The following is a 14106-nucleotide window of genomic DNA, read 5'->3' as shown; positions in this document are numbered from 1 at the left end:
CACACACACACACACACACACAGAGAGAGAGAGAGAGAGAGAGAGAGAGAGAGAGAGAGAGAGAGAGAGAGAGAGTGAAATGGGGAAAAAATAAAATAAAGCTTAAAATTTTTAGTTTTTCAAGAGCTTCCTTTACAAGCATGTCCCAGCCTGCCCTCTTGACGTTCTGGCATTCTTTCCCTAATCTCTGCTCCACTTGCTCAGATTATAGATTCCAAACACTTCTCCAATATAGACTTTTATGGTTCTAAACCTCATGTCTAATTTAATAAACAAGTCAAATATTTTATCATTAGATTTTCCTGTGGTTTGGACTTGAAGTTTAGACTCTTAGGGATTCGCTATAGTTTTCATAAGAATGGGCCTGGCTCTATTAAGAACGCCTTCTAATCAGTGTCTATGTAAAATGTGGTCATTCGTTTTTTTTTTTGTTTGTTTGTTTGTTTGTTTTTTGTTTTTATTGTGTTGTATTGACATCATAAAGTTCATTGTCCCAGAATGTTCATAAGAAATGATTAAAATAATAAATGGTGAATATTCAATGAATACCAGCTGGAATTGACAGTTGTCACCATACTTTTTTTAAACATCTTTATTTACAATGGTCTGTTCATAGGTGTGTTTGATTTCATATTGAATTTGCATTGCATATTATCATCAGTTACTAGAAAGAAAAAGAAGTAAAGGAAGAAGGCACTTGATGTACAGAGTAGGAGATGGCAAGAAATGAACTCAGTGGTAGAACTTAACCGTTACCGTGTCCCAAGATAGGCATGACCTCAGCATTTGGACCAAATCAGAGTAGCTTTGAGCAGCCTGCTCTTGATGAAATTTATGGCCCTGAGATCCCTATAGGCACTTGCATTGCTTTTCACAGTACGGGAGCAGCAAATCCCAATGGCAGTAGATTAACAGCTGATGGGGGAAACATCAACCCTAGAAGCTGCCTTGAAGAGTAAGGGACAGAAGAGCAATTCTAATCCAGTCATACTGTGTAAAGCACCGGACTTCAGGAGCGTTGGGTAAACAAAGGGCTCCTGAACACTCCAGCTGAATGCCAAAGAGGTATAGGCATGTGATAGGTAGCAGGTGGATGTGTAATAAGGACTTGCATATTTAGCTCTATCTAGGTCAGAGCCATGCCACCATAGAGGCCCACATCAACTACTAATGATGGTTGCTTCCCTTGCTTGGTTGGGGTTTCTGAGACAAAGCTCTACATGTCATTTCCTGTTTGATTTTTTTTTGCAGTAACAGTGTTTTCTGATTGTGTACCGAATGCTCCGCCTCTGATCTCAGTCTTCTCACACTAACTTTAGCTGATGTCAGCTGTAGCCTAACTCCCTCCTATTTCACTAATTTTGCAATGTGTGTCCCTCAGCATCCAGCTACCCATGTGTCCGTCAAGAGCCACAGTTACAGTAAAACATCCAGGAGTCATTCAACCCTCGGTTTTGTTTTTATTTTTGGGAGGGATTCTGAGAGCACCTGTTCATTCTAAAATAGATACAGTGGTCCTGATTACGGATACATGAAATTTCCATTAGTATTTTTATTTGGGAAGAAATTTAACAATAACAATAACAACACAAAAACCAACTAACCAACCAAACAAACAAACAAACAAAAGGCAACTGATGAGTTTGAGAAAGGGGAAGGCCTAAATTCTTCATCTGAACTTACAAGGTTGGGAATTGCAATTAGAAAGAGTCAGAACCAGAAGTTATTGGGACAAACCTTGATGCATCACTCAAACTTTTCTTGTGTCTAAATTTTGGAGTCCTTGTTTCCCAGACACTTGGCCTTAAGGTTCTCTTCTAGAAAGTTCTGTTTGTCTCTACCTCAGCCTCCATCTGCAGCACACACGTTGCTGGTTGGTTGTGTTCAGAATCTGAAGCCATTTCTATGAGAGTGAGGAGTAGAGTATTGAAAATGCAGAAAATTTAAAATCCACAAAATGTGGGACAAATTTCAAGTCTCCTTAAAATCATAAAATTCTAGACCACAGTCTTTAAATTTCTCATTCTGAAGAAACACCTTGTCAAGCAGCCACGCTTTCTAGATTATTGAAACATCTGCAGGAGATAAGGTTAATACCACATCAAAATGAATGGAGAATCCATGCCTGTTTATACTCAAATGCAAAAAGTTATTACCATATGTGTCAAAATTAGCGATAAAGATAATTTGAATTTTAATGGAGGAACATAGTGAACTAAGAATTAAAACTTGGTGAGCCTCTAACTAATTTGCAACAGGAGCTTTAAAAGAAAGATAAATTTAATAGGTATTTATAGAGAAGGTACTATTAATAAAGACATGAGGGCTGCCTATGTGGCTCTGTGGGTTTAGGTGTTTGCTGCTAAGCCTAATAACATAAGTTAGATCAAAGATCCCACATGTAGTAAAAGAGAACTGACTTCTTTAACTTGTTTTCATGCATATACAGTAAAGGAATGATAAAGATTAAAAAAAAAGACTTGGCATCTTATACATAATATTGAGCTCTCTATGTGTATATATTAGTTTGATGGCATAGAAAATTCTCAAGACTTCTCCTTAGTACTACGTTATAAAATATCTGAAATTGATTAGCAGATATTTTTAGTTCAATAATACACTATCAGTGATAAGGGATGTTTAGGGGTAGCAGTGCCATTTCATTTGGGAGCTAATAGAAAGATGATCATTTGGAAAGTAATTTATCAACTACGGATTGGATGTCGGCACTGAGGAAAATACTCTGTCTAAGAACTCACACCTGGGTTCACACACATCCTTGAAGTAGATTGAAGTCATGCCAAATCTATCATTTTCCCAGAAAAGCAATTCATAATGAGTGTGCTACTTCGGAGAAACTAGAGCAGCTGAAAGCCTTCACTTCCCATATTCCTGAGTGCGAGCAGTTCTGAGGACTCAGCAGTTGGCTGAGGAAGTAGATGTGGTGGATCTATTAGGGACCATGGTAGAAAGTGATGGGTATGAAACATGACCACCAAATCCATACAATGGAGACCCTAGCAAGCTGAAGTGATAGTGTTCAAATTTCCTCTTTTTGCTGTAAGCCTTAGGTTATTGGAGGGAATCTCTGTACCTTTCTGACTGAGAAAAGTTTCTCTGGTCTCTGAGGATTCTCATTTCCTCCAACATTCAGAACTTGAGGAGGGGGTACAGTCTTTCTGAGTTAACTGTAGAACTGTGAATAACTCACTATCAAACCAATCGTGTCTATGTGGAATAACAGGACTGACCTGTATGGAGGCTTAAAATTTGGCTTTCCTGGTGTGTCCATCAACAATTTCTCCCTTTGGATTGTTACTGCTAGTGTCGACCTAGGTTGTGAGATTTCTTAAAATGAGTGAGATCTCTGCAAAATCAGTGAAGATACTAATATGCATTGGGTACAGGTGAGGGGGAAGGTCGCCCTGGTAGATTAAAATGGCTCTAATATGATACAATATGACAACTCTTGTTGTTGACATGAACAATAAAATAGTGCTCAAAATGTATCTTAATATTTTAAGTAAGAGGCAATAGATGATATTATGATCCTCAGCCAGAAAGAACAAGTCAGACAGAGGCAATGCTTGTGGGGTGGAATGGAATGCGGTGATGAGCAGAGGTCAAGGCCTTCGAGTTTTGACTTAAGCTCTGGCAAGTTGAGTTAGGTTCTACAAGAAGGAAGGAAGCAAGGCCTCCCTTCAAAAGTTCTTACCTCCGTTATAAAAGGGAAATATAAAAATGGGTAGTAATGAGACACTAATGAGGAGTGGTTTAGGAGGAATTGAAAATACATTCTCTCCAAGCAAAGTGGGTAAAAAGCTAGCTCTGGTTAAAAGAGAGACTACAAGAAATGAGCAGACTCTACTGATACACCTGAAATGTATAGAATAGAAATAGAAAAGTCACTTCAAGTTTTATTTATTATACTGTGTGTGCATGTGTGTATAATCATATTGCTTACTGAAGTCTCTTTCTGCATCACTATTAGTTGATTTCATGGAAGATGGAGACCACTGTTTCTCTCTCACTCTTTATCCCTCTATCCTAGTACAGGACACAATGAATAACTGTTGCCCAATAATTAAAGTGTTGACCTCTTCATATTGCTAGTAAGTTTAAAATCATCTTAGTTTAAATCTAGGTTTCTAGCTAGTTTGATCTCCCATAAATCTGTCTTCATCCTCTCTAGTTAACCATTCTGCATTGACAAGCGGACAAGCGGACAAGCCCTGGGCATGGGAAGGTCTCCATTCTTACCCAACTTATGGTCTTGTGGGAAGAAGATAAAGATATCAGGTATAGTCTCCATGACACATCATAAAGTAAATTAAGATGTTTCTGTGCTCCAACACTGCTCAATATTTTGAAATCTGTTAAATACTTTCACTCCAAATTGTGATCAGATATTTCTTATCTGAATGCTGGAGCTGGGTTTGTACTCATCAATAAAGGCAAGGTTATAGGACCTCAATTACAACCTTGAAAAACTGTCTGCAGACACTGATTGATGAGCATCGCTTAATTGCTTAGAAAAAAAAAAGATCTAGGCAATCTTTCTTGGTTTCTACCTGAAAGAATAACTCAATAGGAAATTCAAGATAAAATGGAATAAAAATCCCCTTAAGAAGTTCTTAAATATACCCAGCAGGTCAATAGCTTTAAATTAAAAAGACCATCCCTCACATGAGTTCTTAAAACTACAGATTCATTCTTAACACAATGTAAAAACATTTGTGCTCCATTCATGATGCCTGGCGGAGCCTATGCTTGTCTCCTTTTCTGTTTGATATCAAACATTCGATTGCACGTTATGGGATAGATTCCCCAGGTGGGGTAGTCTCTGTATAGTCCATCCTTTGGTCTTAGCTCCAAACTTTGTCTCTGTAACTCCTTTCATGGGTATTTAGTTCCCTATTCTAAGGAGGAACAAAGTATCCACCCATTGGTCTTCCCTCTATTTGATTTTCTTGTGTTTTGCAAATTGTATCTTGGGTGTTCTATGTTTCTGGGCTAATATCCACTTATCAGTGAGAGCATATCTAATGACTTCTTTTGTGATTGGGCTACCTCACTGTTTGTCATTTTGTGATCAGGAAAATGAAGTGGTCATTTAGCCACAGCAGAAGTCATCTGAAAGCACAGCTGATATGACAGCAGAGAGCCTGCTGACTCTCATGTGATACTTGCCTTTTCATCTCAAAACAATCCTCGGTTCTTTTAGAGACTTATCTTTTTTTTAATCAAAGCACATTCTTAATCCTCCTTCTGTCCTGCACACCAACACATCATTATTCTCAAAGCCTTACATGTATCTCAGAAAATTAACAGACCAAGGGCACATTAGCTATAAGCATGTTAACTGTATTCTTGCGTATTCGGTAGGCCAGATAAAAGCCAAGAACCTCAACACTTGGAGCAAAGGAAGGAGCTCCTGAGTAGGATAGGAAACGTACACCTGGCAGATGAAGGTTTGATCATGAAATGTGTTCCACACATGTGTCCCCTCCACTTTCAACATTCAGACCAGTGAATATGAACAAGACTGGACATTTTATTCAAGCTGAGAGCTGGTGGGCCTTCACTGAAGAAATAATTTGTAAAAAAAACCTTCAAGAGTGTTGGACTGGGAGGGTATGAATAAGAATGAAGTAATATGATACATTTATGTGAAAATGTCATAATGAAGCTCATTACTTTGTATGATAATTGAAAAAAAAGCAAAAACCACTGGAGCTGGAGAGGTGAGCCAGTGCTTCCTGCTCTTGCAGATGACCTGAGTTCATGTCCTCGCACCTATATCAGGCAGCTCACAACCGCCTGTGACCCTAGCACCAGAGGCTCTAAAACCCTCTTCTGACCTCACAGGCACATGTCCTCATATGCACATACACACTCACAGACGCAAATACACAAATGCACAGATTTAAAATGAAAATAAATATTAAAAAAACAAAATCATAAAAAATACAAAGTATTTACAAATTTAAGGCTATGGTAATATCTATTGTACAATATAAAGAACCTTCCCACTATATTGCTATGTTTGTATTTCATGATTAAATGGTTTATAAAGTGGGTAGGTAGGCATTGTAGAGTCACATTTTTTATGTGTAGATAATACCGGTTTGTAGGGTCTTCATTTGTATTTGGAAATGGGTGTCATCACTGTTAGAGCTGTGGTTGGGAAAGATGCTTTATGATGCCTGGCCACAGTTCTTTTCTTTCCACAACAGGAATAATTAAAGCACACTCCCCTACATTCCTCTACATATAAACCTTACTGGTAGGGGTGTGTCTGAAGCACAGCCAGCAAGTATAATGTGGCAGCTACCATTATCATTCTCTTTCACCCATTAGCAATCGCTAGGAGTTGAGATCGTGAGAAAACCAAGCATATTTTGTAAACATAGAGTTAAATAGCTCAAAGCTAGGATATGATCAATACCAAGAGTAGATATATGCCAGTAGCGTGAACATCTATGAATCTTATTGAAAAGCTATTTATTTATTATTTACTAATGCATGCTTTACTTATTTATTTATTTTAGTGTTAAGGACTGAAGCTATAGTATCACACATGCTAAGCAAGTGTCCTACCACTGAGCTATATCCATAGTCGAAGTCTGTTCTTGACCATCTATTATTTCTTTTGCTTCTATAAATTTAGTAATATATGCCAATATAGAGTTAAATTGTTTCCTTTTATACTCATACCCATCCTCATTAATTGAGAAAAAAACTGAATCTAGTTCTTCAATAATTTTTTTTAGATTCTCTATTGTCTCAGTTAACAGACCCTGGGAATTGTTGACTATGCTAAAACTTTACTCAATTTGTTGGAGTACAGGTTCAAGGTAATATTTGTGGTAGTCTTCTTGATGGAAAGAAAATAAATATCTCTCTATAAAGATTCCTCTGTGTTGCCTTCAAGCAAGAATGGGTTTTCTACCCCTGAATGGTAACATGGAATTCTTTTGTATCTTAGAGAATTCAGAGGAAATAACTAGGTCAAAGTTATTAAATTGGACTGAACTCTCTATAATTACAGCTGCCCTCAAGTCTAGGAAATTGAAATAAATTAACACAGATGTTTTCTCCCATGACTAAGAACCTAATGGTAGGATGGCCAACCTGCCCAAGATGGGAATTAAACCTTACCTGAAGTCTTCTCTTTCATAACAACAAATTCTTCTACTGGGTGCTTAGCTTTTCCAGTATCTGCTACAAGAAATGAGAATTTATTTGTTTGGTGACATAGATAGTTTTAGAATTACCCTTTAATTAGTAAGAAATTGCTTCTAGCTAATCATTGTCTTTCTGCCCTGTATCAAGAGATTCCAACAATAGTCATTCTATCTCACAGTGCCAATCATTTCTTCTCTTGAGACTTTCAGATATTCAAGATACTGTGTGTGCTGCTTCCTTCCTACTGATATAACTTTGAAGTTTATAGCTATAAGAATGGTAATTTTGCCTCACTGATATACTACAGGGCCTGTTTTTGCAAAGCATCAGTTGTTAGATCCATATGTGTGTGTGTGTGTGTGTGTGTGTGTGTGTGTGTGTGTGTGTGTGTATAGTCTCATGTAGAGCCATTTCTTCAGTGCTCCCTTGGTACCAACTTTCTACAGTTAGATTCCCTGGGAAACAGACCATGAAATAGATAAGCGCAGTGTATCTTTTGACTTATATATATGAAAATCTGAGCTGCAGAATGTTTGCAGCAGAGATCTTAACAATCCCACAGGAAGTGTTGATATTTGGAGTTTCCGTGTACTAAAGAAAAAGAACCAGGCATATGAACCCCCACTTATTAGTCACTGCCTCTAGGCTGCCTAAGGAAAGAGAATGACCACCCTCCTCCACACACCCAGGGTAGGAAGCAGCATTCTCAGAGAGTGACTCAGTGTGAGCCCTTGGGGACCAACCAGCACTCTGGAAAGTCAGGGAAAGGAGTAACAATCTTGAAGGAATGTTCAAGTGACCCAACTCGGTCATGCCAGGCATCTTTGCAGGGACTCTGGGAGACAGATTGGTAGAGGCTGACACTAACTTTTCAGGGTTCAGAAAGTCTCCATTCTCAGGAATTGTCACTTATTTATGCTTCTTTCAAAGCCAGAGGAATTTATTCAGAAGACAGTCTCACTTGCCTTTGAAAATATTGCATGTTTAAAAATTATCAGGTTGTGGTCTCTCAGTGCACTGTTTGCTGTGGTTATTCTCAGGTATCACTGAGGCAAACACTGGTTGATGCTAAGTGTTGTTTTAGTTTTGAATTGAAGAGACTTTGCATGTATACTCGAGTAGTTTATAATAAGAGTACTGCTGATTTCCAAACATCAGAATTGGATGCTTGAATTCTTCATTAGGAACTTGTATTAACTATCTTATAGCGAATCTGGTGTCTTTACTGAAAATTTTAAAGGAAGTCTTGCTATTAGGCACCTTGAAGTAACGTCCTTTGAGGTTTACTCTAAAAGCATCCCGTAATTTAGGAAAATGATGAAATTGCCTCTTTGTGTAGTGACACTAATTTAAATTTTAGTAATGAGCGGCACACCCAGTTTTGCTTGAGTGCTTTAAAGCATAAATATTTGGCTTTCATCCAAGAATTCGAATCAGCTGAACTTCCTCTGTGTGAGGAGAATTGCAGTGGACTTAATAGTCTAAAGCAGAAGCCGGAGTGGACAGTGTAATTATGCAAGCCTTTAAGATCTGTGCTATGCAACATTCATTAAAATTTAAAATTTTTACTTTTAATACAGAACAGGCTGCATCCAGAGTTACACACTGCGTGGTAAGTGGGGCAGTAGGAAGCCATGTCCAGAGCCAAGTGTAGAAGCCCGGGGTGGTAGTTAAGTGAATGTACAGTTTTCTTTCAAATCTTCATTTAGGATAGCTCGTTGTCCTAATTTCATTTTTGTTGTTGTGATTAAAATGCCCTGACAAAAATCTTAGAGGACAAAAGGTTTATTGGGCATAAAATTCCAAGTTACAGTCCATCACTGCAGAGAAATCAAGGCAGGAGCCTAAGGCACAGAGTCATATCACATTCATGAGTATGGGAAGAATCAATGCATGTTAAGTCTGGTGCTTAGCTAGGATTGCCTACTTTTACACATTCAAGATTTCCTGCTCAGGCAGGGGTGCTGTCCACAGTGGTTAGATCTGCCTAAATCATTTAACAATCAAGACAACAACTCACAGACTTGCCCATAGGACAACCTGATTTAGACAGTCCTCAGAGAGTCTCTACCAGGTGACTCTTGGTTATGTGAAGTTGGTGAATAGACTAACCATCAAAGTCCTTCAGGCCTATTCTTGTTTGATCATGTTAGTGTCTGTCTATGTAATGATTCTTCCTTTAGAAAAACAAAATAACCAGTAGCTTCCCTAAACATGTGATATTGTGGGGGTCTCCAAAGTTTTTGTTACTATAACCAAACAATTCAAGTAGTTAAGTTTATAAAGAGAAAAGATCTGTTTTGGCTTACAAGTTAGGGCTATTTTAGACTATGTCAGCTGTCCCCCTGGCTTTGTTTGGGTCTAGGAGAAGGTACTTTGTGTGATGAGGACAAAAAGAAACACAGGGGACAAAGACAGAGGAAGGATTATGCACATCTCTACAGAGAATGCAGCGGTGGGAGTGGGGATCCAATGGGGTTGCCCTCTCAGAGGGGAAAAGGGAAGGGGAAGAAACTGTACAAAAAGGGGGGACCAGGAGGGAGGCAGCATTTGCAATGTAAATGAATAGATGAATGAATAAATAACTAAGTAAATAAATTATTTTTAAAAAGAGAGATGAAGGAATTCATAATTGCATTTAAGACTACATGCTGAATAACCATCTACTATATATCAGTCAAGGAAGCCAACCTGTAACACATGGGGACAGCCACAGCACAGTATTCTGTGCTCTCACAATGGTCATCCCTGTGACTTTGTCACATCACACACATAATCCTTTTGCTAGTTCTTATGAAAGTATTTGTTAAACAAATATAAACCTTCATCAACTCTGTGAAGACATTTTAGAATAATTGGCCATTTGATCTTCGATTTTATCCTGTTCATTCATCATCTGCTTTGTCCTAACTTACCCAAGCTTTGCCTCCTCTTCAATCCCCGTGGCTCTTTATTGGCTTTTGGTAATGCTGGCTCGCCGTCCTGTCCTCAGATACTCTGGGTTTCTCCTCTGTAGTATTTCAAGGACCCTACTTACAAAGCTACCTGAGCAACAGTTTGGCTAACGCTACCTGTTCATAGAGCTTTCTCTTTCAGATGGATGTTTTAAAGTTTCCCTCTTCTCAACTCTGCCTTCTCACCAGACTAGAAGTACCTTTGAGTCCACTACTTTCTGAATCACCACAGACTTTACTGTCACATAGACACTCTATGTTTCTATGTCACTAATTTTTATGTTTAGAAGAACTAGATTTGAGACAGTTTCACTGTGTAGCATGGACTTGTTTTGAAATCACTGTGAGTCTCCTGCGTCATACACTCAAGTGCTGGGATTACAGCTGTGAGCTCCCATGTATGGTGGAAATTTTATGTCATTTGTGGATGTGTTTGTATGCAAGTCTGCATGCACATGTGTGTATCTACCTGCCTGTAGAGGTCAGAGTTCAGCCTTGAATGTTTCAATCACGTTTAAAACATGATCTCTCCCGTTTACCCAGAACTCAGCAATTTTGTTAGGCTTTCTGGCCAGTAAGCCCCAGGAAGAGAGTCCACTTTTCTCCATCACTTTAGCTTTGGAACTACAAGAACATGCACTGCCCCTGGCTTTTTTCCCCCGTGGGTTTTTGTAGATCCAAACTCAGGTCCTTGATGCTTGCACAGAAAGCACTTTACTGACTGAGCATCTTCCCAGCCAGGAAAATTGTTTTAAAGTGACCATAACATTTAGTCTAAGGTCTTCACTCTCAGAATACTATTGTAGAAGTAAGTAGAGACTTTCATGATGTGTTGCTATGGGGATTCACTATAACCCTAATTTCAGTGGACTGTGGCTAAGGTAAAGTCAGTGTAGAAGAAAAGTCAGTTGTCTGGAGATTGGCTCAATGGATAAGAGTACTTGCCGCTCTTGCAGGGAATCTGGGTTTGGTTCTCAGCATCCATATGGCAGCTCATAATCACCTGTAATGCTAGTTCCAGGGAATTCAGTGCCCTCTTCTGACTTCTGCAGGTACTGCATGCGTGCCATGTACATACTCACATGTAAGCAAAATGATTTTATATTTCTAATTATTTTAATAATAATATATAACTAATATATGTTTTAAAATACATATTAAAGTTTTTAAAATTAATGTCATGGATGAGTAAGTCCAACACATCTGTCCAGAACTAAACAGATACTAGAGTAGTAAATAGAACATCTGAAAATCAGGTAACAAGCTCAGGCTCCTGGGCCAGGGTCAAGGTCAGAGTTGAGTCAGTCTCATGGTCAAGCCCAGAATCTGGGCATTGGGGAGGCAGCTGGTCTACATTTTAACAAGCCCAGTCTCTTTGTCTCCCTTTTTCTCCATGAAACCTAACTGTGAATTCTCAGCTCTCCGACTTGCGTGTTTTTGGTAAGAACTATAAAATCATGTCATGACCTGAGAATGTCTTAACTCAGTTCAGGTAAAGATCGAGCCATGAACTGCTACTTCTTTTAAAAGTTAATAAACTCTTTAGTTCATGCGGATTATCCAGCTTGAGTCACATTGAACAGTTCTCTTACAAAATGAATTTGTTAACCAATAAAAATGATTTTGTTAAGGCTAGTTTCAGAATTTTCATATCTTAATCCAAATCTGGAGCTCAGAGCCAGGGGGGATATTGCTTATTAGTTGCATGATCGAGCACAAATTTCCCAAAGCTCAACATTTCAGCTTCTTTCATACAAATATTATAGAGATGAAAAATAAGATATGCTTTATAGTGGTTGGTATATAGTAATAATTAAACATTAACATTAAGACCTCCCACAGCAACAGCCCAGTGTTTTAATCTTCAACTATCTCTTAATTCCTACTCTTTTTTTTTTTTTTTTTGGTTTTTCGAGACAGGGTTTCTCTGTGTAGCCCTGGCTGTCCTGGCACTCACTTTGTAGACCAGGCTGGCCTCGAACTCAGAAATCCGCCTGCCTCTGCCTCCCGAGTGCTGGGATTAAAGGCGTGCGCCACCACGCCCGGCTTAATTCCTACTCTCAAATTTCATTATGTAATATAATGTGTGCTATGAAATTAAACATAACAAAGGAAAAGAGTATAGGGGAACCCTTGAATAGCAGTAATTGAGAATTAGATGACTATAGCTGGCTCTGTACCCCCGACACACACACACCCATACACACATACACTTATCTCTATTTCTGTTGAGTTTTTTTTTTAATCACCAGAATGTCATATTATTTGGAGTAAACTGAAAACCGGAGAGTATCCACATACACATGCATGTGTATATCTTAAAGGCTAGGTCAGCACTACAGGCACTGTTCATATTAGCTGACCAAGGACCAGGCTATCTAAATGCTTTACTCAACCATCTATATTTTGGCTACTTTGCTTCTCTTTGAATCTTTGCTTTCCTCATCCATGTTAACAGGCACATTTATGCCTTCTTTAGTGTCTCAGTGTGGATTATTGTGATAATTCAAGTTTCTGGAGCATAACATATGCTCATTACATATCAGCTCTTTCCTACCCCACTTATGTGTGTCTCAAATGAGTCTCATGGATAATTCAACAGTGCTTTTCCTGAGGCTGCTCTGGTTCTGTGACAAAAGGACATGGGGAAGAGGAACAGGGGACATAGTAACTGGGAAGGTAAAATCTCAGGAGTAAAACATGTCTCTGGAGACAGGTGCTAGGATTTTTTTCCATCTGCTTATGTAGGATGTCTGTATCTTTCTTATCTTGTTCTTCAACTTAAATGGAGTCTGAAGTTGCATCCCATGTCTGCCTTGGTTTCATTGGATACCCTTGTAATCTAGCTGCTTCTCTTTTCTTGCCACTACCTTTCTCTGTCCTAGCAACAGCTAAGAGTTGCTGGGCTGGGGGCTCTGTGTTCAGGCACTGTTGTAAGAACTTTGCATGTGTTAGTTCATTTAAATCTTACACTTCCCTGAGAGGAGATTATAGTTCTACCCCAGTGTCCTAACTGTATAATCTCAGGCAGAGGATAAGGCTGGCCACTTTCTCAGAATTACATAATGAGGAGTTTAAACTGGGATTACCATGCAGGAAATCTGTATCCAGGACAATGCAGGAAGCTATTGGCAATTACTGCCTTGTCACCAAATGGAACTTAACCTACATTTAAGACTGTCAAGATACTAACTCAGTTTCCCCACCCACTGGTCCCTGTTGTAAGCATTTTTCACAGGCCAAGGGAGATACTCTTCTATCTTAGGACATATAGCCTGTGTGTCTCTGGTAACTGGTCTTCAGATCAATGTTTTTAGATTTTTTTTATTATTAAATTGTTGTTTTTTTAATTTGTTTTTAAATTTTGGCAGCTTCTTACTTGTATGAAAACAATGTAATGCCTAGTCTGACTACTGCTCTTAAGTCTGTGTGTATACATGTGTGTGTACACATGTGTGTGTGCACATATGTGCACATGCACACACACATGCATTTACAGAAGGAACACAGCTGTGTTCATGATTGCAATAGCCATGTCACATCCAGAGAAGAGCATTTCTTAGCGTTCTCTTCATGTTCCCACTTAGATTCCAGTCACTTCATGTTCCACAATGTTCACTGGACCTTAGAGATACCACACTTTGGACTGGACACAGACAGTTGACCAATCAGTGACTCTAAGGCCATCAAGTCACTTTGGTCTTTTTTGAGGCAGATTCTCACTTTGTTCCAGGTTTTCCTGGCTGGAAATCACTATGTATCACAGCCTAGCATCTGCCAATGAGTCTCCTGCCTCATCCTTCCTTGTCCTGGAGTTATCGGCACGGCACAGGATGACCATCTTTCTCATTCATCTTGTCCGGATTGTTTGGGCTAAGGCCAGTATTTTCTGCCCTCTTTGACTTTATTATTCGACTTGTAAGTTAGCGAGTGTTTTCTCCCATTTATGTATTCAGTCATTTAG

At 38.9% G+C, this 14106-nt stretch overlaps 1 protein-coding gene across 3 annotated transcripts in view; it reads left to right on the top strand.

Moving 5' to 3' along the window:
* The window catches only part of Unc13c (unc-13 homolog C), a 463067-nt gene that overhangs the window by 7403 nt on the left and 441558 nt on the right, over positions 1-14106 (top strand). For 2 of the 3 annotated variants that reach the window (XM_029481908.1, XM_029481909.1), the window contains exon 2: positions 4193-4299. The exons of the other annotated variant lie outside the window; for it this stretch is intronic. The gene's annotated coding sequence lies outside the window, so the exon portion shown is untranslated. The remainder of the gene's footprint in view (positions 1-4192; positions 4300-14106) is intronic. 3 annotated transcript variants of the gene reach the window in all.

Source organism: Mus caroli, chromosome 9, assembly GCF_900094665.2.
Source record: "Mus caroli chromosome 9, CAROLI_EIJ_v1.1, whole genome shotgun sequence".
NCBI classification, from domain to species: domain Eukaryota; kingdom Metazoa; phylum Chordata; class Mammalia; order Rodentia; family Muridae; genus Mus; species Mus caroli.
This window is presented reverse-complemented; position numbering and strand designations above follow the sequence as displayed.